Genomic DNA, 24,472 nt, shown 5'->3' on the forward strand with positions numbered 1-24,472 from the left:
GAAATGCTTCGGGACCACGGGATACTTAGTGAAGAGCATCAGGAGGCACCCCAAGGCATAGGGGCTGGGACTGGCACTAGGATGCCTTGCGGTGGACAGCGGAGCTCGATCCTTATAAAAGCTTTTTAACTGCAGCAGCTTTAGTGGACGCTACTGGAGCTGGAATTACGCGGCTGCTGGCATGAGACTTGCCCTCCAATAGATCCTTGTAAATGGATTTAAAGTGTATTCATTCAAATTAGAGGGACAATTTAAATTAAAAAGCTTAGAGCTGCCTCCACCACAGGGGGGCTCTCTCGACCCACCAGCGGACAGGCACCAGTATTGGGAGAGGGGGGCTGACCGTCAGGGTTCACCGCGGCTCTGGCACAAACCCGGCGACACGGAGGTGGCACGGGCAGGAGCGGACTGGCCGTCTCGGCTTCTCACTTTTTGGATTTTAGAAGGGCATGACATGCCTATATCTGTGTCTCCCCCTCCTTTTACTCCTCCACCTCTTTTCTTTTCGCATGACTATATGTACTTGTCACTTTTCCATGTGTTAGTTGTGTCTTCTGAGCAGTTTGTCAGCTTTTGGACACCTTTGAAGGTGTTTTCTATGTGTTTCTATGTGTTTTTGTTTGCCTGCCATTGGTTTTAACGGTGTTCGAAGATGTTCGACGAACAGTTCGACGAACAGTTCGGCGAACACACGGGTGTTCGACGAACCGAACCGAACTCGAACACTACGGGGGTGGCTCAACACTAGCAAGGAGGACCTCGCCCCCGCTGGAGGAGGCACAGTTCGAGTGGGACCCCACTGGAGAAGACCTCATGGGGTTCACTCAGGAGACTCGGGCGGCCGCAGCGGAGCGTGCAGAGTGCTGCCGGCAGCAGCTCGAGGTCTTCGAGAGGGAGCGGAGAGAGAGGCGGGTCCGGGAACAGCAAGCGCAGATAAGGAGCGCGGAGCAGAAGAGCCGGACCAGGAGGAATCCCCGTGCAGCTCATGGTCCCCCTTCCACCGGGACTGTGATAAAATTCAACATGCAGCATGGGTGGGGCTTCATTAGAGACCATCATACCCCCGGCGACGTCTTTGTGACCCGCAGAGACGTAGAAAGCCATCTGCCGGAGGGACACAGAGGTCGTGACCTGTATGTAGGGGACGAGGTCACCTTCACCCGGCACAAGTGTGCCAAAGGACCCTACGCCCTCCATGTGCATCGCCTGACGGAGGAGGAGCTGTGGTGTGAGGAGGAGCAAGAGGACCCGGACGGGTCTGAAGAATCTAAAGAAGGAGCAGGAGGACGCCGTCGTTGAAGTATGGTAGAGAGAGACTGTACATAGTTACCCGTCAGGGTATAAGAACTGTACTAGTTAAAATATAGTCCCCGTTGGGACCAGCAGATTGAACTGAAACCCGTGTGTCCCTATTCCCACTGACCGAGGACTGAGAGCGGTCATTCCTCCCTAATACCTGGCCGAGGACTGAGAGCGGCTATATTTCCCTTGTATATAGTTGCGCTTCCTAAAGCGCCCCCTACCGGTTTTATAGGGAACTGTTTTATTCCAAGAGAGACTGTCGCACTTTACCCGGTCACAAGTTGCACCGTGACCGGAGGAACCAGAAACAAGAATGTTATTTATATGAAAAGTTTATTGCTGATATATATATATGATGTTTTGTATGTTTATGTTTATGAAAAAAAAAATAAAAAATTGTATGTTTTGGATGTTTATATTTTACAGCCCGAGGACGTGCTGTGATTTACCAGGGGGGAATGTAGCACCCTGAGGATTCGGCTGCTACAGGGGTATTGCACCTCAACCCAGAGGTGTGATATTCCACTCCCGGGTAAGGATGGAGTGTGGAACTGAGCTCAGTTAGCTGCTTGCACTACACACATCCCATTTCCGGGGAACAGACCGATGGTACTCTCACTAGAGAAATGTGCAGGTACGACAGTGTCTGTTCCTGGCTGGAGTGGGAGGGGGGTGGAACATCCCAGTAGTGTAGGGGCAGATAGGGGGAGCAGCCTGGGTAAAGCTAGGAGCTCATTGGGTGCTGGTCACCTGAGCTCACACATAGAGGGAGTATATAAGGTGGGCACCATCTTAGATCAGGGTCAGTCGGTCAGTCAGTTGTCAGTCAGCCAGTCAGACAGTCTGTCTGAGAGCCTGAGAAGCAGAGCAGAGGAGAAGGAAGAGAGACCCAGAGGCGCAGAGGGGACCCCAAGATCCCAGAATAAGGACAAAAGGGTGAAGGGTCGGCAAAAGGGTACCGGATCCCAAGCTGGCAGAGGCTACAGCACACCTTAGCCAGGAACCGGAGGTCGTGGGCAGGATCTGCCACGACCCTCACCAAATCCACTAGAAAGGCATACCAAGCATAGGGTCAGGGAGCCCAGAGGAGGCTTGACCACCAAGAGACCCGAGGGAGCCGGCCAAAAGTGGATCCCTGGTGGGAACGGCCAGAAGAAGGGAGAGTCAGAAAGGAGCTCAGGACCACACTCAAGAATTGCCCGGGAGTTGACCGAGTCCAGGACCTGGTGGACGCAGCACGGCTTGGGTGGTCACTGCTGTACACAGTGACCCGAGCAACACCAGTAAGTAAAACCCTGGAACTGCATTTTATGCCTCTGAGTCTCCTTGCTGCACCTTCACAACCACCATCCTCCACGGCTGACCCCCTGAGGCTATACCCCTCCCGTTGGGGGTTATACTACCAAAGCTGCACACATACCAACAGCCTCAGCGGACCCTGCTGCAGCAGCGGCATTTTGACCGCAAATCAACGGGTGGCGTAGTCGACATAAAAGAACATCTAGTAACATCTAAAAGGACTGCCACACACTGAGTTTGACACCCTGAGCACGGACCGGGTCACCGCCACTCGGAGACTACAACCCCCATCTGATCCGGCTCCGGGTATCTCCCTAACAGCACTGGCCCAGGGGGCGCGTCACAAACATAAGTCCCATTCTTGGGGAGTGGGTTTCCCATAGGATTTGCTTATGCCTTCCAAGCAAAAGCTTCCAAAAATTAGGACGGAGCAACTTGCAATGCCCCTTACAAGAGCCATGCAGTACAGCATATTACAAACATAAGTCCCATTATTGGGGAGTGGGTCTCCCATACGATTTGCTTATGCCCTCCTAGCAAAAGCTTCCAAAAATTAGGACGGAGCAACTTGCAATGCCCCTTACAAGAGCCATGCAGTACAGCATATTACAAACATAAGTCCCATTATTGGGGAGTGGGTCTCCTATAGGATTTGCTTATGCCTTCCAAGCAAAAGCTTCCAAAAATTAGGACGGAGCAACTTGCAATGCCCCTTACAAGAGCCATGCAGTACAGCATATTACAAACATAAGTCCCATTATTGGGGAGTGGGTCTCCCATACGATTTGCTTATGCCCTCCTAGCAAAAGCTTCCAAAAATTAGGACGGAGCAACTTGCAATGCCCCTTACAAGAGCCATGCAGTACAGCATATTACAAACATAAGTCCCATTATTGGGGAGTGGGTCTCCTATAGGATTTGCTTATGCCTTCCAAGCAAAAGCTTCCAAAAATTAGGACGGAGCAACTTGCAATGCCCCTTACAAGAGCCATGCAGTACAACATATTACAAACATAAGTCCCATTATTGGGGCGTGGGTCTCCCATAGTATTTGCTTATGCCTTCCAAGCAAAAGCTTCCAAAAATTAGGACGGAGCAACTTGCAATGCCCCTTACAAGAGCCATGCAGTACAGCATATTACAAACACAAGTCCCATTATTGGGGAGTGGGTCTCCCATAGGATTTGCTTATGCCTTCCAAGCAAAAGCTTCCAAAAATTAGGACAGAGCAACTTGCAATGCCCCTTACAAAAACCATGCAGTACAGCATATTACAAACATAAGTCCCATTATTGGGGAGTGGGTCTCCCATAGTATTTGCTTATGCCTTCCAAGCAAAAGCTTCCGAAAATTAGGATGGAGCTACTTGCAATGCCCCTTACAAGAGCCATGCAGTACAGCATATTACAAACATAAGTCCCATTATTGGGGAGTGGGTCTCCCATAGGAATTGCTTATGCCTTCCAAGCAAAAGCTTCCAAAAATTAGGACGGAGCAACTTGCAATGCCCCTTACAAGAGCCATGCAGTACAGCATATTACAAACATAAGTCCCATTATTGGGGATTGGGTCTCCCACAGTCTTTGCTTATGCCTTCCAAGCAAAAGCTTCCAAAAATTAGGACGGAGCAACTTGCAATGCCCCTTACAAGAGCCATGCAGTACAACATATTACAAACATAAGTCCCATTATTGGGGCGTGGGTCTCCCATAGTATTTGCTTATGCCTTCCAAGCAAAAGCTTCCAAAAATTAGGACGGAGCAACTTGCAATGCCCCTTACAAGAGCCATGCAGTACAGCATATTACAAACACAAGTCCCATTATTGGGGAGTGGGTCTCCCATAGGATTTGCTTATGCCTTCCAAGCAAAAGCTTCCAAAAATTAGGACGGCGCAACTTGCAATGCCCCTTACAAGAGCCATGCAGTACAGCATATTACAAACACAAGTCCCATTAGGGGGAGTGGGTCTCCCATAGTATTTGCTTATGCCTTCCAAGCAAAAGCTTCCAAAAATTAGGACGGCGCAACTTGCAATGCCCCTTACAAGAGCCATGCAGTACAGCATATTACAAACACAAGTCCCATTATTGGGGAGTGGGTCTCCCATAGTATTTGCTTATGCCTTCCAAGCAAAAGCTTCCAAAAATTAGAACGGCGCAACTTGCAATGCCCCTTACAAGAGCCATGCAGTACAGCATATTACAAACATAAGTCCCATTATTTTGTAGTGGGTCTCCCATAGGATTTGCTTATGCCTTCCAAGCAAAAGCTTCCAAAAATTAGGACGGCGCAACTTGCAATGCCCCTTACAAGAGCCATGCAGTACAGCATATTACAAACACAAGTCCCATTATTGGGGAGTGGGTCTCCCATAGTATTTGCTTATGCCTTCCAAGCAAAAGCTTCCAAAAATTAGAACGGCGCAACTTGCAATGCCCCTTACAAGAGCCATGCAGTACAGCATATTACAAACATAAGTCCCATTATTTTGTAGTGGGTCTCCCATAGGATTTGCTTATGCCTTCCAAGCAAAAGCTTCCAAAAATTAGGACAGAGCAACTTGCAATGCCCCTTACAAAAACCATGCAGTACAGCATATTACAACCATAAGTCCCATTATTGGGGAGTGGGTCTCCCATAGTATTTGCTTATGCCTTCCAAGCAAAAGCTTCCGAAAATTAGGATGGAGCTACTTGCAATGCCCCTTACAAGAGCCATGCAGTACAGCATATTACAAACATAAGTCCCATTATTGGGGAGTGGGTCTCCCATAGGAATTGCTTATGCCTTCCAAGCAAAAGCTTCCAAAAATTTGGACGGAGCAACTTGCAATGCCCCTTACAAGAGCCATGCAGTACAGCATATTACAAACATAAGTCCCATTATTGGGGATTGGGTCTCCCACAGTCTTTGCTTATGCCTTCCAAGCAAAAGCTGACAAAAATAAGGACGGAGGAACTAGCAATGCTGGCACACTGGTGGTATAGTGGTGGTGGAGGCTGAGGATAAGGAGAAGAACATAAAACAGCCGAAATGAGGAAGCGTATACCCATGTGTGGGTGTGAAGCGGTGCATGTGAATACACCTCCCGAAATAAAGCAGTGGATTTGACTTTGTTACTCTGCTGTCATTTGGTGGTGATGAGAAGTCTGGCCCAATCCAGCCCTTGTTCATTTTGATAAGGGTCAGCTTGTCAGCATTGTCAGTTGACAGGCGAGTGCGCTTATCAGTTATAATTCCCCCAGCGGCACTAAAAGCACTCTCTGATAACACGCTAGCGGCAGGGCAGGCCAGGACCTCCAAGGCGTACAGCGCGAGTTCATTCCAAGAGTCCAGCTTGGATACCCAATAATTAAAAGGCACAGAGGAATCACGGAGGACGCTGGTATGGTTGGCAAGGTACTCCCTCACCATCTTTTGAAACTTTCCACTCCTTGTGAGAGTACCCTGCTCCTCAGGGCCTGTAAGCTGGGCGGGTGTCAGAAATCTGTCCCAGAACATTGCAAGTGTTCCCCTGCCTCTGCTGGATTAGAGTTGCATCTCTCTCGCCTGTACGCCTTGGTTGGGCAACGAACTGTGACCTCTGCCGCTAGCGTGTTCAGATGGGAATTTTTTTAAGAGTTCTGCAGCAAGGGCCTTCTGGTACTGCCCCATTTTTGTAGACCTCTCCACCTCAGGAATAAGAGAGTGAAAGTTCTCCTTGTAGTGGGGTTCTAAAAGTGTCACCAACCAGTAATGACTGTCACCCAACATTTTGACAACGTGAGGGTCACGGTTAAGGCAGCGTAACATAAAGTCAGCCATGCGTACCAGACTGGTAACGTGCAAGATTTCCGTGTCCTCACCAAGATGACGACTGACCATGCTCTCCTCCTCCGCCCCCCTGTCCTCAGGCCACCCACGCTGAACCGACGCTATGATACTTGTACAGGTACTACCGTCTACAGCGCATGATAGCAGCTCCTGTTCTTCCTCCTCCTCCTCCTCTCCCTCATTGTCCCCCAATGCACGTTGGGATGAGATGAGGCTGGGCTGTGTGTAATCGCCCACTATGGCTTCTTGATCCATCTCATCATACTCTGGCTGCAATTCCTCCTCTTTAATTCTCTGCAGAGAGCGTTGCAAAAGACAGACAAGTGGGATGCTGACACTAATGATGGCGTCATCGCCACTCACCATCTTGGTGGCCTCCTCAAAGTTTGTCAGGATGGTACATATGTCAGACATCCAGGTCCACTCCTGAGGTCTTATGTGTGGAGTCTGACCTGAATATCGACGGCCTTGTTGCATCTGGTACTCCACAACTGCTCTCTTCTGCTTACAAATCCTTTGCAACATGTGGAGGGTAGAGTTCCAATGTGTGGGGACATCACACACCAGTCGGTTTGCCGGAAGCTGCAAACGCTGCTGCAACACAGCAAGGGCGGCGGAAGCTGTAGCCGAATTGCGAAAATGAGCTGACAGGCGGCGTACTTTCACGAGCAGATCTGGCAACTCGTGGTACGATTTAAGAAACCGCTGAACCACGAGGTTAAGCACATGAGCCAGGCATGGTACGTGTGTGATCTCACCTCGCCTCAGAGCCGCCACCAGGTTACGGCCATTGTCACACACGACCATGCCGGGATGTAGGTTCAGCGGTCTCAGCCACAGATCTGCCTGCTCTTTCACAGCTGTCCACAACTCACAAGCAGTGTGGGGTTTATCACCTAAGCTTATGAGTTTCAGCACAGCCTGTTGCAGCTTGGCGGAGGCAGTACTGCAGTGCTTCCAGCTTGTAACTGATGTGGTGATATCTGAGATGGAGGCTGAACATGAGGAGGAGGAGGAGGATGATGCGCAGGAGCTATACACTGTGGGGGCAACTATGACTGACATAGGGCCCGCAATCCTCGGTGTGGGGAGGACGTGTTCCGTCCCAAGGTCCGACTGGGTCCCGGCATCCACTATGTTTACCCAGTGTGCCGTCAGAGAGATGTACCGCCCCTGGCCACAAGCACTTGTTCACGTGTCCGTTGTCAGGTGGACTCTCCCAGTAACTGCGTTGTTGAGGGCACGGCAGATGCTTTGGGACACGTGCTTGTGTAGTGCGGGGATGGCACACCGGGCAAAATAGTGTCGGCTGGGGACCGAGTACCGAGGGACGGCCACCGCCATAAGATTGCGGAAGGATTCCGTCTCCACCAGCCTAAAAGGCAGCATTTCCAACGCAAGCAGTCGTGAAATGTGCGAAATTAGGACTGTGGCCTGTGGGGCGTTAGCTGCGAATTTCCGCTTTCATTCAAAGGTCTGGGATATGGAGAATTGAACGCTGCGGTGGGACGTGGACCTGGACGTTGATGCTGTTTCTTGAGAAACTGCCATAACGAGTGAAGACTGAGAGGAGGGGGCATCTTTACATGCAGTATGGACAGGGGATTGCCTTGCACACACAACAGGGGGTTCTATTGCACGCACAACAGTGGAAGAAGCAGTGGTGACACCCGCTGACACTGGTTGTGGACCCGGGGTTTCGCCCCACAAAGTCGGGTGCTTTGCTGCCATGTGCCTGATCATGCTGGTGGTGGTCAGGCTGGTAGTTTTGTCACCCCTGCTGATGCTGGCATGGCAGGTGGAACATATGGCCTTTTTGGGGTTATCAGCAGAGTCTTTAAAAAAATTCCAGACTCAGGAAGACCTACCGCTTGTACTGGCAACGTCCCTCGTGTTAGTGTTACGGGGAACGGTTGCCCGCCTTCTGTCTGCGGCCACCACACTGCTTCTTCCTGCCTGTTGGGGTACTCTGCCTCCCTCCCCCTGTGTGCTGCTGGCCGCACTCTGCATGTCCTCCTGCCACGTTGGGTCAGTTACTAGATCATCCACCACCTTCTCCTCTTCCACTTGCGCACCACGATGCTCCTCCTCACTTCCTGGCAATTGTGTCTCGTCATCGTCCACCTCTTGTGACAAATTGCCAGCGTCGACTTCCTGTTGCCGTGGCTGTTCAAATATTTGGGCATCGCTACATGGGATCTCCTCTTCCACCACTTCAAGCGTATCAGGCAAGGGGCACAAATATGGAAATGGACCAGTGGACAGCTCTTCAGAGAGTCCAAGTGTGGGATCAATTGCTGTCTGACGACACTCGGCATGGTGGGAGGAAGGAGCATCAGGGTGAGGAGGAGTATGCGGTCGAGACTCACGGCTACTAAGAGTTGACCGTGTGGAAGACAGACCGGAGGTGGTGGTGCCCAGGTAACTGGAAGTATTATCTGCTATCCAATTAATAACCTGTTCACACTGATCAGTTCTCAATACTGGTGTTGTTCTGTGCTTCCCTAGTAATTCGGTCAAGAAGTGGGAGCGAGCAGATGTGGCTGTTGGTTGTGGCACATTTTCACCTTGGCCACGGCCCCGTCCTCTGCACGAACCATCACCAGAACGTCCACTTCCACGTCCCTTGCCACGCGCCTTGTCCATTGTAAAGGAAGTAAAATAGCTTACACTTGCACTATCAATGGAAAAAGGGTAATAAAAAGTAGATTAGAACCGTGGAAGAGGAAAACCACAGTTCTCTTTCTCTGGCGAACACCCGACTCTTTTAAACAATCTGAACAATCAGGGATAAACTATTACTGTTTTTCTTTACGTAAAAAATACCAAAACCTGAATAATAGAGATTTTTTTACCGTGGGATGGCAAAACCACAGTTATTGTTTACTGGGGTATACCAGACTTTTTTAAATATATAGATTTGTGGCTGAACAGTGAGCGACACACTCAAACTGTGTTTTTTTAGATACCAAAGGCCCAAAACAGGATAGTACAGAGATTTGACCCGTGGAACTGCAAAACCACACTGCGATTTGTCTGGCCTACACCAGACTATTTTCAACAGATATATTTTTGTGTCACAACAGTCAGGAGACACTACTGTTTTTCTTTACGTAAAAAATACCAAAACCTGAATAATAGAGATTTTTTACTGTGGGATGGCAAAACTACAGTTATTGTTTACTGGGGTATACCAGACTTTTTTAAATATATAGATTTGCAGCTGAACAGTGAGCGACACACTCAAACTGTGTTTTTATAGATACCAAAGGCCCAAAACTGGATAGTACAGAGATTTGACCCGTGGAACTGCAAAACCACACTGGGATTTGTAGGGCCTACACAAGACTATTTTCAACAGATATATTTTTGTGTCACAACAGTAAGGAGACACTACTGTTTTTCTTTACGGAAAATATACCAAAACCTGAATAATAGAGATTTTTTACCGTGGGATGGCAAAACCACAGTTATTGTTTACTGGGGTATACTAGACTTTTTTAAATATATAGATTTGTGGCTGAACAGTGAGCGACACACTCAAACTGTGTTTTTTTAGATACCAAAGCCCCAAAACAGGATAGTACAGAGATTTGACCCGTGGAACTGCAAAACCACACTGCGATTTGTCTGGCCTACACCAGACTATTTTCAACAGATATATTTTTGTGTCACAACAGTCAGGAGACACTACTGTTTTTCTTTACGTAAAAAATACCAAAACCTGAATAATAGAGATTTTTTACTGTGGGATGGCAAAACTACAGTTATTGTTTACTGGGGTATACCAGACTTTTTTAAATATATAGATTTGCAGCTGAACAGTGAGCGACACACTCAAACTGTGTTTTTATAGATACCAAAGGCCCAAAACTGGATAGTACAGAGATTTGACCCGTGGAACTGCAAAACCACACTGGGATTTGTAGGGCCTACATAAGACTATTTTCAACAGATATATTTTTGTGTCACAACAGTAAGGAGACACTACTGTTTTTCTTTACGGAAAATATACCAAAACCTGAATAATAGAGATTTTTTACCGTGGGATGGCAAAACTACAGTTATTGTTTACTGGGGTATACCAGACTTTTTTAAATATATAGATTTGCGGCTTAACAGTGAGCGACACACTCAAACTGAGTTTTTTTAGATACCAAAGGCCCAAAACTGGATAGTACAGAGATTTGACCCGTGGAACTGCAAAACCACACTGGGATTTGTCGGGCCTACACCAGACTATTTTCAACAGATATATTTTTGTGTCACAACAGTCAGGAGACACTACTGTTTTTCTTTACGTAAAAAATACCAAAACCTGAATAATAGAGATTTTTTACCGTGGGATGGCAAAACCACAGTTATTGTTTACTGGGGTATACCAGACTTTTTTAAATATATAGATTTGCAGCTGAACAGTGAGCGACACACTCAAACTGTGTTTTTATAGATACCAAAGGCCCAAAACTGGATAGTACAGAGATTTGACCCGTGGAACTGCAAAACCACACTGGGAATTGTCGGGCCTACACCAGACTATTTTCAACAGATATATTTTTGTGTCACAACAGTAAGGAGACACTACTGTTTTTCTTTACGGAAAATATACCAAAACCTGAATAATAGAGATTTTTTACCGTGGGATGGCAAAACTACAGTTATTGTTTACTGGGGTATACCAGCCTTTTTTAAATATATAGATTTGCGGCTGAACAGTGAGCGACACACTCAAACTGTGTTTTTTTAGATACCAAAGGCCCAAAACTGGATAGTACAGAGATTTGACCCGTGGAACTGCAAAACCACACTGGGATTTGTCGGGCCTACACCAGACTATGTTCAACAGATATATTTTGTGTCACAACAGTCAGGAGACACTACTGCTTTTCTTTACGGAAAATATACCAGAACCTGAATAATAGAGATTTTTTACCGTGGGATGGCAAAACCACAGTTATTGTTTACTGGGGTATACCAGAATTTTTTAAATTTATAGATTTGTGGCTGAACAGTGAGCGACACACTCAAACTGTGTTTTTTTAGATATCAAAGGCCCAAAACTGGATAGTACAGAGATTTGACCCGTGGAACTGCAAAACCACACTGGGAATTGTCGGGCCTACACCAGACTATTTTCAACAGATATATTTTTGTGTCACAACAGTAAGGAGACACTACTGTTTTTCTTTACGGAAAATATACCAAAACCTGAATAATAGAGATTTTTTACCGTGGGATGGCAAAACTACAGTTATTGTTTACTGGGGTATACCAGACTTTTTTAAATATATAGATTTGCGGCTGAACAGTGAGCGACACACTCAAACTGTGTTTTTTTAGATACCAAAGGCCCAAAACTGGATAGTACAGGGATTTGACCCGTGGAACTGCAAAACCACACTGGGATTTGTCGGGCCTACACCAGACTATTTTCAACAGATATATTTTTGTGTCACAACAGTCAGGAGACACTACTGTTTTTCTTTACGTAAAAAATACCAAAACCTGAATAATAGAGATTTTTTACCGTGGGATGGCAAAACCACAGTTATTGTTTACTGGGGTATACCAGACTTTTTTAAATATATAGATTTGCAGCTGAACAGTGAGCGACACACTCAAACTGTGTTTTTATAGATACCAAAGGCCCAAAACTGGATAGTACAGAGATTTGACCCGTGGAACTGCAAAACCACACTGGGAATTGTCGGGCCTACACCAGACTATTTTCAACAGATATATTTTTGTGTCACAACAGTAAGGAGACACTACTGTTTTTCTTTGCGGAAAACATACCAAAACCTGAATAATAGAGATTTTTTACCGTGGGATGGCAAAACTACAGTTATTGTTTACTGGGGTATACCAGACTTTTTTAAATATATAGATTTGCGGCTGAACAGTGAGCGACACACTCAAACTGTGTTTTTTTAGATACCAAACGCCCAAAACTGGATAGTACAGAGATTTGACCCGTGGAACTGCAAAACCAGACTGGGATTTGTCGGGCCTACACCAGACTATGTTCAACAGATATATTTTGTGTCACAACAGTCAGGAGACACTACTGCTTTTCTTTACGGAAAATATACCAGAACCTGAATAATAGAGATTTTTTACCGTGGGATGGCAAAACCACAGTTATTGTTTACTGGGGTATACCAGACTTTTTTAAATTTATAGATTTGTGGCTGAACAGTGAGCGACACACTCAAACTGTGCTTTTTTAGATACCAAAGGCCCAAAACTGGATAGTACAGAGATTTGACCCGTGGAACTGCAAAACCGCACTGGGATTTGTCGGGCCTACACCAGACTATTTTCAACAGATATATTTTTGTGTCACAACAGTCAGGAGACACTACTGTTTTTCTTTACGTAAAATATACCAAAACCTGAATAATAGAGATTTTTTACCGTGGGATGGCAAAACCACAGTTATTGTTTACTGGGGTATACCAGACTTTTTTAAATATATAGATTTGCGGCTGAATAGTGAGCGACACACTCAAACAGTTTTTTTTTTAGATACCAAAGGCCCAAAACTGGATAGTACAGAGATTTGACCCGTGGAACTGCAAAACCACACTGGGATTTGTCGAGCCTACACCAGACTATTTTCAACAGATATATTTTTGTGTCACAATAGTCAGGAGACACTACTGTTTTTCTTTACGGAAAATATACCAAAACCTGAAGAGATTTTTTACCGTGGGATGGCAAAACCACAGTTATTGTTTACTGGGGTATACCAGACTTTTTTAAATATATAGATTTGCGGCTGAACAGTGAGCGACACACTCAAACAGTTTTTTTTTTAGATACCAAAGGCCCAAAACTGGATAGTACAGAGATTTGACCCGTGGAACTGCAAAACCGCACTGGGATTTGTCGGGCCTACACCAGACTATTTTCAACAGATATATTTTTGTGTCACAACAGTCAGGAGACACTACTGTTTTTCTTTACGTAAAATATACCAAAACCTGAATAATAGAGATTTTTTACCGTGGGATGGCAAAACCACAGTTATTGTTTACTGGGGTATACCAGACTTTTTTAAATATATAGATTTGCGGCTGAACAGTGAGCGACACACTCAAACAGTTTTTTTTTTAGATACCAAAGGCCCAAAACTGGATAGTACAGAGATTTGACCCGTGGAACTGCAAAACCACACTGGGATTTGTCGAGCCTACACCAGACTATTTTCAACAGATATATTTTTGTGTCACAACAGTCAGGAGACACTACTGTTTTTCTTTACGGAAAATATACCAAAACCTGAAGAGATTTTTTACCGTGAGATGGCAAAACCACAGGTATTGTTTACTGGGGTATACCAGACATTTTTTAAATATATAGATTTGCGGCTGAACAGTGAGCGACACACTCAAACTGTGTTTTTTTAGATACCAAAGGCCCAAAACTGGATAGTACAGAGATTTGACCCGTGGAACTGCAAAACCACACTGGGATTTGTCGGGCCTACACCAGACTATTTTCAACAGATATATTTTTGTGTCACAACAGTTAGGAGACACTACTGTTTTTCTTTACGGAAAATATACCAAAACCTGAATAATAGAGATTTTTTACCGTGGGATGGCAAAACCACACTTATTGTTTACTGGGGTATACCAGACTTTTTTAAATAGATATATTTGCGGCTGAACAGTGAGCGACACACTCAAACTGTTTTTTTTTAGATACAAATGGCCCAAAAGTGGATAATGCAGAGGTTTGAACCATGGAAGTGCAAAACATCACTTCTGTTTCTCTAGCCTACACCTGACTATTTTCAACAGATATATTTGTGTCTGAAAAATCAGAGACACGCTTTTTTTTTTTTGTGGGGGGACACCAAAAGGTTAATAAGATGGGTATTTTACAGATATTAGTTCCTTACATGATGCAGATGCTGCTGCCACTTTATACAACACCACAACAGCTGCAGCTCTCAATTTGGTTGCCCCCCTCACACATACCAAGGCTCGCACAATCAACCGACAACCCTTACACACCAGCCTTACTAAAGAACTGCGACGGGCCTCCAGGGTTGCTGAACGTAGATGGAAAAGGTCCCACTCCCATGAGCACTTCATCGCATTCAAACAGTCCCTCACTACCTTCAAGTCCACACTCACTGCAGCAAAACAAACATACTTTGCATCTCTCATATCCTCCCTGTCTCACAACCCTAAACAACTATTCAACACCTTCAATTCTCTCCTCCGTCCCCCATTCCCTCCTCCCTCTCCTCTTATTTCAGCCGAAGACTTTGCCTCATTCTTCAAGCAGAAGATTGACACCATCAGACAAAGCTTTTGCCTAAAGCCCCGACCGCCCCTCCCCGCACCTACTCAACCCTCCTCCTCCTCCAAAACTACATTCTCCACCATTTCTGAAGATCAACTTTCCTCCTTACTCTCCAAATCACACCTCACCACCTGTAAACTTGACCCAATCCCATCCCACCTCATCCCAAACCTTACCACTATCTTCATCCCAGCCCTAGCCCACCTCTTCAACCTGTCATTAACAACTGGTGTTTTCCTCTCATGCTTCAAACATGCCTCAATCACACCCATCCTCAAAAAGCCCTCCCTTGACCCATCCTCTGTGTCTAGCTATCGCCCCATATCACTTCTCCCCTATGCCTCAAAACTACTGGAACAACATATCCATTCTGAGCTGTGCTCCCACCTCTCCTCCTGCTCCCACTTTGACCGCCTACAATCTGGTTTCCGACCGCACCATTCTACTGAAACTGCACTGACTAAAGTCACAAACGACCTACTAGCCGCCAAATCTAAGCGACACTACTCTGTCCTCCTCCTACTAGACCTGTCATCTGCCTTTGACACAGTGGACCATTCCCTCTTACTACAGACTCTCTCATCTGTCGGCATCACAGACTTGGCCCTATCCTGGATCTCCTCATACCTAACAGACCGGACATTCAGTGTCTCCCACTCACACACCACCTCTTCATCTCGCCCCCTATCTGTCGGTGTCCCCCAAGGTTCAGTTCTAGGACCCCTGCTCTTCTCCATCTACACCTTAGGCCTGGGACAGCTCATAGAGTCTCATGGGTTTCATTATCACCTCTATGCCGATGACACACAGATCTACCTCTCTGGACCCGATATCACCTCCTTATTAACCAAAATCCCACAATGTCTGTCTGCTATTTCATCCTTCTTCTCTGCCAGATTTCTAAAACTTAACATGGACAAAACAGAATTCATCATCTTTCCGCCATCTCATTCAACCCTCCCAACTGACCTATCTATCAACGTCAATGGCTGCCCACTCTCCCCAGTCCCTCAAGCTCGCTGCCTTGGGGTAACCCTGGACTCGGAACTCTCCTTCAAACCACATATCCAAGCCCTTTCCACTTCCTGCCGACTCCAACTCAAAAATATCTCCCAGATCCGCACATTCCTAAACCATGAATCTGCAAAAACACTAGTGCACGCCCTCATCATCTCCCGCCTTGACTACTGCAACCTCCTGCTCTGTGGCCTCCCCTCTAACACTCTCGCACCCCTCCAATCTATCATAAACTCTGCTGCTCAACTAATCAACCTGTCCCCCCGCTATTCCCCGGCCTCTCCTCTCTGTCAATCTCTTCACTGGCTCCCCATTGCTCAGAGACTCCAGTTCAAAACCCTAACCATGACATACAAAGCCATTCACAACCTGTCTCCTCCATATATCTCCAACCTAGTCTCCTGTTACATACCTGCACGCAACCTCCGATCCTCACAAGATCTCCTGCTCTACTTCCCTCTTATCTCCTCCTCCCACAACCGTATACAAGATTTCTCCCGTGCTTCCGCCCTACTCTGGAACTCTCTACCCCAACGTATCAGACTCTCGCCTATCGTGGAAACCTTCAAAAGGAACCTGAAGACCCACCTCTTCCGACAAGCCTACAACCTGCAGTAACCACCGCTCCACCATACCGCTGCACGACCAGCTCTACCCTCACCTATTGTATCCTCACCCATCCCTCGTCGATTGTGAGCCCTCGTGGGCAGGGTCCTCGCTCCTCCTGTACCAGTCGCTGTCACATTGTGTTCAAGATTATTGTAATTGTTCTTGTATTATACCCCCTTTTTCACATGTAAAGCGCCATGGAATAAATGGCGCTATAATAATAAATAATAATAATAATAATATTTGTACAGTGTGAAGGAGGAAAAAAAAAGAGGATTTAGATGAAAAAAAAAGGATTTTTCCTGTCCCCTGAGACCTGGAGCTAAGTCCAGCAATTTCAGCAACAGGAGCAGCACACAGGACTGTAATGCAGCGTTTGCTGGTATAACCACTGCGTCTCCTATACAGCCTGCCTGCCTGCCTGATATCTGGGATGGATATTAGTCCTGAGAAGGACTGTTTGTTTGATCTGGCAGCCTTTACAGACCCTACACTAACTATTTCGCAGTTTATATCTCTCCCTAAATCAGCAGCGCTGTCCCTACACTGTCTGTTCCGGAGCGACTGTGTCCAATATGGCGGCGCCCGGTTTTAAATACTCGAGGTTACGCTGTGCGGCCAGCCAATCACTGTAATGCCCACAACCAACATGGCTGCAGCATTACAGTGACTGGCTGGCAATCCCTGCATGTTCATTGGCTCTGTAAAGAGCGCCAAACATGCAGGGCGGACACCCGAGCTCCCGCCCGAGTAACCTGGAAATGCTCGGTGCTCGCCGAACATCCCGAGTAGCGTGATGCTCGGGCGACTACCTAGGAGTGTCGAGCATGTTCGCTCAACACTAATTAGGGTCAAAAAGAGGTGAAAACATAAAATATCATACCTCTCCCTAAACCTGACTGGAGTTACTGGGAACTTCGGGGCTGGGCAAATGAGGGCGAGGAGAGGTGAGTATTATATATTCTGGGGTCTGGAGAAACCTCCAAACATATGAAATGTGTATAATTGGCATATTTGATTCACATTAAATAAAACTGATGCAAATGCAAATCATCAGTATTTTATCAGCAAGAGATTATCAAGTAAGGACTAGATCTCTCATTCCATATAGTCCTCATGCTGTGTGTAGCCCCTACACACTCCAACGGACAGTGTGAATAGGTGTCATACTAAGTATGGGAAGAACCCATCGTATGACGACGGGAAAAGGGGGAAGCCCAGCAACTAGGGAAAGGGGTAGTGGAGACCCCTAGGCTGATTTAACAACACTCTGACTCCCCTATCGTCCCTAAATAGGTTCCGCACTTATTATGAACAGGATAGATTAGCCCTGGCTGTCCCTAGAACTAAGTCCTAGGTAGGGAGGGGGAGTGGTGAGCACTAGTCAGACCCACTGCAACTAAAGACAAACCAGCAAAACAGACAAGGGGATACACTTAGCTTTGAGAAGACACCAGAGAGATGATGACTACAATCAACAAAGGAACTCCAAGAAGAATCTAGCTTACTACCAGAATTCAGAACTGAACAGAGGAATTAACTCAATCACCAGCGACTCTCTGGAGAAACTGAGTGTATTTAAAGATCCAGCAAGGGTGTGTTAATTAGCAGAAGAAGGTGGAGATGACCGCTGCGTCCTAGAGTGGGAGAGATGATGAAAGGATCAAGAAGGTGTCTGCAAGGCCAAGCGCAGCGACCTTCTACAGCCGGATCCAGAATGACTGTCTGTCAAACCTGACACACCCGTGACAATAGGTTGTAGTCACTGATTATAGTTATGCAAACCAACAGGCATGACTAAAAGGAATAGAAAGGAAGACTTGGTCAAATGGCAGCCAAAAGATCTCTACTTTACCATCCAAATCTTCTTGTGGTTGATGATCCATTATTACAGTATAATTGAAGTTGTAGTTCTGCAATATGTTGGACCAGTTTGCAGTTTTAAGAGGACATTTCTTTAAATGAGCATAAGTGAAAAAGGTTTGTGAATGTTTCATCAAGACAATCACTTTCCACATGCCTTATAAGAGCCATGAAGAAAGGACCCCATTGAACGCCTTCCATTTTGAACCAAAATGTAGCTCTTAAAAAGATGGACCAAGAACATCGAAGATTATCTAAAACGTCCTCTCCCTTTGCTGGTTCAATGGTTTTTGCATCTGATCCAATGATTTTGTTTTTGACCTTTTTCTGGACCACATGTTCCTAGATTCAATGAGTTTGTGTGTTCTTGTAGCACGTCATAACGTATATGTATCAAGGTTCCTACGCGAAGGCTGAAGTCAGAGAGAGAACGTTGAGCTTCACGTTGTTCCTAATAGTATGTTTTCAAAAAAAGTTTGCATTCTCTTCCAGTTCATTATAGTGGATGTGACTGCAAATAGTTATATAATGAAATACGTTACATAATACAGTAAATGGAAGTGTACCGAGCCGGGCTGTCACACAGAACAGCACCCTGTGTTTATGAAGCATCTCATATTCTTGACAGATGCACCGAAGCTCATAGTGATCACAGTGTGAATGATCAAGATAAAGAGAGTAGGAAGAGTTGAGATGTAGACAATTTTGGCAACTGAGTAGCAGCAACACTTTTGCAGAAGCTAATTACCATATTTTCAGGCAAAGTCGTTTTTGTACACAGCGCTAAGCAAAACTTTTTTCTTCTGACATCATATATAACAGAAACTGCTGGAAATGCTTGAAATGAGAAGGCAGGATACATCATATAAAAATATAAACGGGTGAGGCTCTTATCATGTTATGGACGATCAAAGATCTCAAGAGGTATCTGCAGATCTCTTCCGAAAGTTTCATTACTTTATGAAAAATCCATTAGAGCCATATAGAAATAATAAAAAAATGACTAAAGTAATGCCCATTAAATTATAAGAATGCAACTCCTATGGGTTACAAAAATGATACTATTACAAGATAAAAATAGTACAGTAATTACACCTATATGAAAGAAAATCGCTATAATACTGCCCCCTATGTACAAGAATATAACTACTATAATACTGCCCCCTATGTACAAGAATATAACTGCTATAATACTGCCCCTATGTACAAGAATATAACTACTATAATACTGCCCCTATGTACAAGAATATAACTACAATAATACTGCCCCTATGTACAAGAATATAACTGCTATAATACTGCCCCTATGTACAAGAATATAACTACTATAATACTGCCCCTATGTACAAGAATATAACTACAATAATACTGCCCCCTATGTACAAGAATATAACTGCTATAATACTGCCCCTATGTACAAGAATATAACTACTATAATACTGCCCCTATGTACAAGAATATAACTACTATAATACTGTCCCTATGTACAAGAATATAACTACTATAATACTGCCCCTATGTACAATAATATAACTACTATAATACTGCTCCTATGTACAAGAATATAACTACTATAATACTGCCCCTATGTACAAGAATATAACTACTATAATACTGCCCCTATGTACAAGAATATAACTACTGTAATTCAGCCCCTATGTACAAGAATATAACTACTATAATACTGCCCCCATGTACAAGAATATAACTACTATAATACTGCTCCCTATGTACAAGAATATAACTACTATAATACTGCCCCCATGTACAAGAATATAACTACTATAATACTGCCCCTATGTACAAGAATATAACTACTATAATACTGCTCCTATGTACAAGTATATAACCACTTTAATACGGCCCCCTATGTACAAGAATATAACTACTATAATACTGCTCCTATGTACAAGAATATAACTACCATAATACTGCCCCTATGTACAAGAATATAACTACTATAATACTGCTCGTATGTCCAAGAATATAACTACTATAATACTGCTCCTTTGTACAAGAATATAACTACTATAATACTGCTCCTTTGTACAAGAATATAACTACTATAATACTGCTCGTATGTCCAAGAATATAACTACTATAATACTGCTCCTATGTGCAAGAATATAACTACTATAATACTGCTCCTATGTACAAGAATATAACTACTATAATACTGCTCCTTTGTACAAGAATATAACTACTATAATACTGCCCCCTATGTACAAGAATATAACTACTATAATACTGCTCCTATGTACAAAATTGAAATGATTTAGCATTTTATAATAAAATTAAATAATAATAATAATAATAATAATAATAATATATTGTCTCTAGTGCTAGACCAGGGTTCTCCAGTAATGCTCATCTTATCTATTATGTCTGAGGAGTCTCAGCCTCAGCTATTGACAGGTAAGATGTACAAATAAGACATAATTGGCAGCTTGTAAGTCTCTGAACATTCTGATGGACCTTTTCATGAGATGCTTGACAAAATGGTATGCAGGTAACCTTTATTTAGGAGACATAGTCTGTCATCTCTGTGTTCCTAAAAGTGGATATAATTGACTTTATTTCAATTCAAAGAGTTTATTTCTACTCTGCCGCGAAAAGCTAAAAGACTGGAAAATCAATAATAGGAATCGCAGGTCAAGATGAAGATCATTCCTAGCTGGAGTCTTATTTTAGGGCCAATTTGCCGAGATTCTATGTAGTCAGTTAGAGACGAGTTAGTGAATCTGACAGATAATTAATTAAAAAGTGAGATTAGAAGCGAGATGGCTGCGGTGGCACAAGCGGATTCATCCTCCGTGTCAACTCCTTTTAGTGTATCAATTTTCTCACCACTAAAAGGCAACTGCACCAAGTCGTTATCTTCTATCGGGAAATGAAACATGACATAAACAATTGCTATTGTATTTGATGGAATGCAATCCCAAAATATAAACATGGTGGAAAATTAATTTTCCCGGACGTTGGTTATTATTTGCATTGATCGTAAGTTATTGGAATTATTACACATAGTGACTAATTATTGCATGGTTCTATGTCGTCATACTGTGCGAGGATCCCATAAAATGTCTCATGATTAGTTATGATATAAGGTTGTTTCATAGAGATGAGCAAATTGTTTTGAGACAAATTGTATCAAATTTTCAACAACAAAAAAATTTGATTCTCCAAAATTCAATTTCTTTTGTTATTTCATTTGCAGAAGTCCAGCAAAATGGTGCCCAACCAGGAAACCAGGAATGGTGTTAAAAAATATTATTCACCACACCCTTAATTTGTACTATTGCCCATGCACCCATCCAGTCCTGTGTACAGCTCTGTGAAGTGTAATGCGGCGGCTTGCTGCATTGCTAGAATGTCCAGGGGGTGTGCTCTAGCTGACCATTTACCTCCCCCTCAGGTGACCGATCACGTGACTGTGACATCATCACAGGTGCTGTGTGCACAAAAGGATATATAAACCCTGGTAGTTTTGAAACAGGGAGAGAAAGAGTGGCCTGGTGAGGTCTAGAAAGAGAGGCCTGGTGAAGCCTGGAAGGTAGAGGCTGGATCCCCCTGTGTTTAGGATACCAGTAGCCTTGGAGGGCGAGAGGCCTGGTCCCTGTGTGGGACTCCACTAGCCTGGAAGGCAGAGGCTGCATCCCCCTGTATTTGAGGTACCAGTAGCCTTTGAAGGTACGTGGCCCGGAGGCCCCATCTGGGAAGCCTTAAAGCCACAGCTATGGCAGAATCGAGCAGACTGAAGCAGCTACGACCCAGCAAAGGTAAAAATGCTGCGTGATGTGGACATTGATATTGTTACCTTGCTGAAGGCTGTATCTGGAGCCAAGTGGGCATGTCTGTCACTAGAAAGGCTCTGGGATATTATGTGTAACATGTCGGCGAGCAACTGAGATGGACTATGTTATGAGCGGTTTATGAGATGTAATAAACTACTGTACGGTGAATTATCGGAAAAACGTTGCATGCGTGCTTTGATTGACCCGGTGAAGCGAGTACCCCAGCGCTACCTTACAGAAGCCTTTCATTTACGTCTTCATTGCACGTGACAGCATCTTCCTCCATCTTCAGTCTGCGGTGGGGTTTTCGGAGTTGAGTAGACCTCTGACACCATAGTGCCTAGTCAACACTCAATGAACATACTGACGATGTGAATCTGATTGTCAGAGATCTACTAAGAGGGGGAAGCAGAGACTCCGAATGAAGCTGGAGGAAGAGAAAGTTGTGCAAGTGGGACAAGTGATCGGTAAGCTTTTCTTTATTAATTTTTTTTAACCCTATGTTTTTTATACTCTGGGCGGTGCAGAGACCCAGAAGCATAATAAGCTACAGTTCATATATATCAAAACTAATTTCATGGTCAAATTTGAGGAAACTTTCAAGTTCACAATTGGGCAAAATCGCTCATCAATATCGTTTAGTAGAGATATGCAATTTTGTTATGAATAATCTGGATTTTCCTAAACTGGAATTTTTTTCAATTCTGTAAGTATAATTTCATAAAAATGATGGCCAGATGGTGGTGATGTTGCTAGATTGCAAAAGACCAGGAATGGAGGTTAAAAATAAAATTACTATTTGCCTCACCGTTCACTTGCATTGCCAAAGCCACAGCTCGCTGTATGGTCCTTGGCTACATACGCCATCATTACTTGATGTCCTCTTCGACATCTTCCCTCTGCACCTAGACTTCCGGTATCAAGTAGTCCTCTGTCGTGTGCTGTGATATCAGAGACCTATTTGACACTGCAAGCCCCAGACCCTGCATGGCGGATGAAGGTGCATAGAAGAGGCTGGGCGGAGATCAACTGGGGTGGCAGGACAGGTGAGCGGTAGAGTGAGTATTGTTACTTTTTTAAACATGTATTATGGTCTGGGGTGTGGAAAGAGTCCAGAACATAAAGTACAAAAAATTGAATCAATTATATTACAGTAGTGTTCAAAATTTTAGCAGTCCAATATGACTAACCAGATTAATCACTGTTTTTGGTATAAATTATATTACCACATGTCAAACAATTTACCTGTTGGTGCAGTAGATTCTAAGAAAACCACCAGACTCCGCATTTATGATTCTGTGGTTTTTGAGTCTGTGTATTTGAATAATTATATGGGGGTGTGTTCAAAATGACAGCAGTGTGGAGTTCAATCAGTGAGGTCAATCATTCTGCGAACAAACTGGTGTGAATCAGGTGGCCCTTATGTAAGGGTGAATCCAGCACATGTTGTACATGCATTTCTCCTTGAAAGCCTGAGAAATATGGGTCGTTTGAGACAATGTTCAGAAGAATAGCGATTAAAAAGTTGATTGGAAAGGGTAAACTTATAAAGAAGTGCAGACATTGCTCGGCTGTTCAGCTAAAATGATCTCCAATGTTTTAAAATGGAAAGCAAAACCAAAGAGACGTGGAAGAAAACATAAGACTACCCTTTGAATAGATGGAAGAATAGCCAGAATGGCAAAGGCTCAGCCAATGATGAGCTCCAGGATGATCATAGACAGTCTCAAGTTACCTGTGAGGACTGCAACAGTTAGAAGACACCTGTGTGAAGCTAATCTCTTAGCAAAAAGTCCTTGCAAAGTCCCACTGTTAAAAAAAAGACATGTACTGAAGCGGATACAATTTGCCAAATAATACATCAACTGGCCTAAAGAGAAACGGAGAAACATTTTGTGGACTGATGAAAGTAAAATTTTTCTTTTTAGGTTCAAGGGCCACAGACAGTTCATCAGGTGACCCCCAAACTCTGCATTCAGCCACAGTACACTCTGAAGACAGTGAAGCATGGTGGTAAAGCATCATGATATGGACATGTTTCTCTTACTATGGTGCCAGACCTATTTACCGCATACCATTGAACATGGACCAGTTTGCATATATTAAAATACTTGAAGAGGTCATGTTGCATTGCGTTGAAGCGGATATGCCCTTGAAATGGGTGTTTCAATAAGACAACTATCCTAAAAACACCAGTAAATGAGCAAAATCTTGGTTCTAGTCCAACAAAATTGAGGTTATGGAGTGGTCAGCCCAATCCCCGGACCTTAATCCGATAGAACACTTGTGGGGTGACATCAAAAATGCAGTTTCTGAGGCAAAACCAGCAAATGTCAAAAAAACTGTGAGATGTAGTCAAAGCATCCTGGGCTGGAATAATAGGTGACAGATGCCAGAAGTTGGTTTACTCTATGTAACAAATATGTGAAGCAGTTCTAACAAACTGTGGGTCTA

Source organism: Phyllobates terribilis, unplaced genomic scaffold (genome assembly GCF_046119375.1).
Source record: "Phyllobates terribilis strain yellow unplaced genomic scaffold, ASM4611937v1 Scaffold_7__3_contigs__length_470593459, whole genome shotgun sequence".
Taxonomy (NCBI): Eukaryota; Metazoa; Chordata; class Amphibia; order Anura; family Dendrobatidae; genus Phyllobates; species Phyllobates terribilis.